Here is a 6,000-nt window from a genome sequence, read left to right as displayed (position 1 = left end):
GATGATACAAAGATAGGTGGAGGGACAGGTAGTATTGAGGAGGCGGGGAGGCTGCAGAAGGATTTGGACAGGTTAGGAGAATGGGCAAAGAAGTGGCAGATGGAATACAATGTGGAGAAGTGTGAGGTCATGCACTTTGGTAGGAAGAATAGAGGCATAGGCTATTTTCTAAATGGGGAGAGAATTCAGAAATCTGGAGTGCAAAGGAACTTGGGAGTCCTAGTCCAGGATTCTCTTAAGGTTAACTTACAGGTTGAGTCGGTAGTTAGGAAGGCCAATGCAATGTTGGCATTTATTTCGAGAGGACTAGAATATAAAAGCAGGGATGTGCTGCTGAGGCTTTATAAGGCTCTGGTCTAGTGGTTTAGAATATTGTGAGCAATTTTGGGCCCCGTATCTCAGGAAGGATGTCCTGGCCCTGGAGAGGGTCCAGAGAAGGTTCACGAGAATAATCCCAGGAATGAAAGGCTTAACATATGAGGAACGTTTGAGGATTCTGGGTCTATACTCGAAGGAGTTTAGAAGGATGAGGGGGGATCTGATTGAAACTTACAGAATACTGAAAGGCCTGGATAGAGTGGACGTGGGGAAGATGTTTCCATTAGTAGGAGAGACTAGCACCCGAGGGCACAGCCTCAGAGTAAAGGGAAGACCTTTTAGAACAGAGATGAGGAGAAACTTCTTTAGCCAGAGAGTGGTGCATCTATGGAATTCATTGCCACAGAAGGCTGTGGAGGCCAGGTCATTGAGTGTATTTAAAACCGAGATAGATAGGCTCTTGATTGGTAAGGGGATCAAAGGTTACGGGCAGAAGGCGGGAGAATTGGGTTGAGAAACTTATCAGCCATGATTGAATGGCGGAGCAGACTCAATGGGCCGAATGGCCTAATTTCTGCTCCTATGTCTTATGGTCTTATGGCCTAACATATAGATGATAAAAATGCTGTCCACACATTTTTATTTTATTTAATATCATAAACCTCATCCCGCCCTTGGATGAGGTTTGATGAAAAATGCAAAGTCCGCCTGGCCGATTCGCCTGTCCGCCAACCGTAAAGTTGGACGGGCCACGGAAATTCTGAGACAATTGTGCTGTTGGGCTTAATTGCCCTCTTAATTGTCGGCGGGTGCGCTTCCGACTTTTGCGCACATCCGCCAAGTGAAACATCGCGTGAGCGTTGGATGACGTTGGGACGCTCGCTCGACGTCTTCTCGCGCGATTTTATGCCCCATCAGGTCGAGCTCGCGAGACGCAAAATTCTGCCCTAAGGGGGTCAATTTGTGAGCAGCCTGCGCAGTACTTTCCAGGTTGCTGTGAGGCCACAGCCACATATATCTTAGAGGGAACATTGATGCTCAACAAACATGACTGTATAAGTGATTGATAGACCAGTTGTCTGTTATTTATGTATGCTCATGGTATGTCAGATATGATGAAGGTTTTTTTCAGCTTCTGATTGATCTGTTTCGGAGCAGCGGAGAGCACAGGATTAAAAATAAGACCCTGCAGTTCATGTGGATGGCCCCAAGGCCAATTGCCGACTCCCAGAGACATCCGTCCAATTCTCCTTTAAAATGTTACACCCTATTTGCTTCATGTAACTCTATGGGTCTCCGTTTCATGCATTCAACACCCACAGTTCAAGTTAACTTGTGCAAGTTCCAGCTTTTAAACTTGAATCCATGTCCCTTGGTTCCAGAGTTTGTGGGAATCTCGAATGTATTATGTTCCCTTAAAAATCTGCTTAATTACCAATGCAGGCTTCCAGCATGTACAGACAAGGCCAAATGCTCTTCTATTTTAAAAATGAAATATTCTTGAGAAGGTGCTGGCAGTTTGACTTGTTAGTCTTTCCGACCTGAAGCATACTGATCCTCTGACCCAGAACTGTATGGATAGCAAATTTGACCACATACTGAATCATCCTGTAAACAATGACTTATTCAGCTGGATCAAAAGCCCAGAATCTGTGAGAAATAAATTCTAAATACTCAACTACATTTTAGCTGCTTTATCCAGAAATAAGCCCTGACTCCCAGGAAAATTTGTATGGATAATGGGAACTACCATCCAGAATTAACTATTGGTGGATTTTTTGTGATGGAATCATCAATGGAGATATTCTGTATTTTTGTTAGGTTAAGGGTATTAGAGGATGTGGAGTCAAGGAGGGTAAATGGAATTTAGGAGCAGACCAGACATGATCTAATTGGAATAAAAGGCTTGAGGGGCTGAATGGCCTACTCCTGTTGCTATGTCCCTCAGGATCATCACCATGATATATTGTAATAGCATATCAATCAGTCAACCTGCCAAGTAATAGACCCAAGATACTGCATTTAAAAAGACTTCAGTTCATCCTGTGGAAATTAGAATGTGGAATCTCAGCATATAAGATTCATTAGACTCTCACACTTTCTCAATTTATGCTAGTTTAAGAAGCATTCTGCTAGAAATTGGCCCTTCCCACAAAACCGATCACGTCCCCAGATCAAATTAATCAACATTGTGCATTTCCATTAATCACGCTCATTTACAGGCCTTCGAGGAGGCTCCAAAAATTAAGTTTATTTTATGAGCAAGGACACTAACAAGCACATTTTAAAAGTTTTTGAATATTTATATTTTAATTTACTGAGATACTCACTACTGCACACCAATGCAACTAGCAAATGTTTTTGTATAGTTTTTAAAGTCATTATCAGTTATTTAAAATCTGGTTGCTCATGGGAGGTGGACTAGGCACTCTGATTAAAAGCCCCCTTCTGTGAAAAATCCATTTTCAGCTGTATTAATCAAACTGCATTGAGTTGGTACTCTTAAATGTATCAAGAAGTAATAGCTGAAAGCAATTCTTTTAAAAGCACTGCCCTTTTGCGCTCCTGACAGATTTTACATTAAGTGTTGTGCAAACGAGTTTGAGCGAAAACTTAAAAACAAAAAACTTCTCAAAACGAATACAAATTTTGGCACAGTTTGCACCCAGATCGCTGCTTGTGCCCAAAGCAGAAACTCCCGGCCTCACCATTTAGCTTTATGATGTGAACTCTTTGTGAATCACTTGATTATAACTAATGTATAAATAGCACAATCTAAATAGACATGCTAAACGCAAAGGACATCCTAACAAGGTTACTGATTTCCAGTGATGGAATTAAATCAAATTCCACTTTTGTTACATTGAGATTCCAAGATTTTTAGAGGTGCTTTGGGAATTACACTCTGGAATTCATTCATTTTCCATGATAAATATGGGAGCGAAATTAGTTAGTGTCATAAGAACATAAGAAATAGGAGCAGGAGTTGGCCATTCGGTCCTTTGAGCTTGCTCTATCATTCAGTACATTCATGACTGATCTCTTATCTCAATTCCACCATCCCTCACTATCCCCATATCCCTTCATTCCCTTAGTATCCAAAACTATTTCAATCTTTATCTTGAATATGCTCAATGACTGAACATCCACATCTCCCTGGGGCTGTGAACCAATGATCCACAACACTTTGAATGAAGAAGCTTCACCCTATCTCAGTGCTTAATGGACAACCCCTTATTCTGATACCCTGACCCCACAGTTGCTTAGCCAGGGGAACATCCTCCCAGCAACTACCCTAACAAGTCCCTTAAGAATTGTATATTTTTCAGAATCACACTCACTTTGCTTTCCCATTTGACCCATTTTATACCCTGTGAATCAGTGATCTTGAATATGAATTATTTTGAATACAATGCTTGCCTTCAAAGCAAATATAATTAATACCTTAAGCCTATGTACTGAAGATAAAACAAACATATATTTAGAATAGGATTTTGAACAATGCATATATGCTATCATATTTGTAAAACAAAAATACTGACACTGCATAATACGTGACGAGATTGGGAGTGCAGAAGTCATGAGATAGGGAAGCATGAAGTAAAATAATTTATACTTAATGCCTTATCACATCCCACATCCTCAATATTTCTCAAAGTGCTTTGCAACCAAATGTTTCAGCAGTCACTATTGTTATATTGGTAGCTAATGCACAAAGCAAGGTAATGCCAGCAGTCAATAAGAGAACGCCTGCTTAACCTGTTTTTGATTATGTGTTTGAGGGTTGAATGTTAGCCAAGATATCAAACAAACTTACTACTTATCTTCAAATAGTGCCATAGGATTTATTGGATACACCTGAGCTGGCAGAAGTTTTATCAGTAGAGTATCTATTAAGCTTCCACAGTTCCTCCATGTTATAGAATCAACTTTGGTTCATGTTCTCAAATCCACAATGGACTTGAACTCACAATTGTCTGAATCAATGTCACTAGAAATTGAACCAAGCTAATACTTCAAAAATAAATCTTTAGAGACAAGACAAATGAGAGATGAATAAAAGCCAGTGAGGAAGGAGTGATAGGAAAAAGAATAAACAAATATCTATAGGTCTCTTTCAGAAATGAACATAAAAAATCATGCTGAACACTTCCTGTGGACTTGATTTAGATACTGTTAATTGTTCCAGTTTCATATTTTGTTGAGAATCTTAATAAGCTTCCTCCAGGAAAGCACTCCTTTCCCATTGAGAAATATTGCAAACTTCAACTAGGCCAGGGTTTTATGGCCCTGCCGCAGTGTGTCTTCCCCTGGTTGATGCAGCAAGCTATTTAAATCATTCAGTTTGGCAGGATCATAATATCCCACCGGTTGGGAGGGGCCAGAAAATCCTAGCCCTGAAAATGCAATATTCTCTCCAAATGGTCAATCTAAAACTTCTTAAAAAACTGAAACTGCTGCTCCATAATTTTGAATGTTGATCCTTAGTTTATAATAGACTGGACTGAGAGTGCAAACCATTTCACTTGTGACCTAAGCGTATCTGCAATTAAATACCACAAGTTTCTTGACTCCATCCCTAATTTAGATTTCTACTCAAGTTTTTAAAAAAATTTTGTTCTTTATTTATTGATTTAATCTCAGACAATAGAAATACTGTCTGAAATACATTAACATTCACCTTCATGCACTATGTTAACAGTGTTGATCCTTAAGCTTCTAAAGACCAGTATTTCCTCCCATTTACTTCGGTGCTTTAGGCCTTTCTCTGGTGAAAATCAATTTGTTTCAGCTATACAAAAGTCATGCTTGTGTCTATAGAAGCTGCAAAAACATTATTCTTTTCACTTAAGCAGGATGCATAACACCATGCTATGGAAAACATTTGGGTTAGATTTTATTTAAATAATGTTACCATGGTGAGCAATGATGGCGTTCAGAACATAGAGCTCGTAACCAGCAAAGGCCACCTTGTCCAACGATCCCAGTCCTTCCATACACCATTATATTATCTACCTCATCCATTTTATCATTGGCAACATTTTGTATAAAGATTTTCATTGGCCCTTAAATGCAAATCAGGTGGTAAAGTTAAATTTGTTATTTATCCTTGACTGGTTGGCCGTCCTGCATTGGTGTTTTAATGGTTGCAACTTCTCAGAAACTATTAGATGCCTTGGAGCGTTTAATTATTTCTCTTGCATATAATCCTACAATTCTGCATTTTATTCCAAACCATATAGTTAAACAAGGGCAGAATTTTACATTCGGCATGCAGGTGCACATCTGACACACCGGGACGTAAAACGACGCGTGATGACGTCAGGCGTGCGTCAAGACGTCATCGCGAAGTCGCGCAATATTTCGTTCGGCGGGCGCGCACCGGTGCCAGCTGGGTGCCCGCATAATTAATAGGCCGATTAAGGCCACTAACCAGGTAATTAACCTGAATTTTACCCTGCCAAGCGGCCTTTACGTTTTTTTAGGAAACCTCATCCACAAGCGGGATAAGGTTCCCTGAAGCTATTACAAATTAAATAAAAAGTTTCATTTGAACTTAAAAACATGTCCCATCTCATGGGACAGGGGGATATGTTTCATTGAATTTTTCTGCTCTTTATTAATTTTTTCATAAAGCACTTCAATTTCCCTGAGGTAGCTCCATGCTCTTTCGCGCGCATG

Source organism: Cetorhinus maximus, chromosome 10 (genome assembly GCF_964194155.1).
Source record: "Cetorhinus maximus chromosome 10, sCetMax3.hap1.1, whole genome shotgun sequence".
Classification (NCBI taxonomy): domain Eukaryota; kingdom Metazoa; phylum Chordata; class Chondrichthyes; order Lamniformes; family Cetorhinidae; genus Cetorhinus; species Cetorhinus maximus.
Note: the sequence above shows the minus strand (reverse complement) of the source record.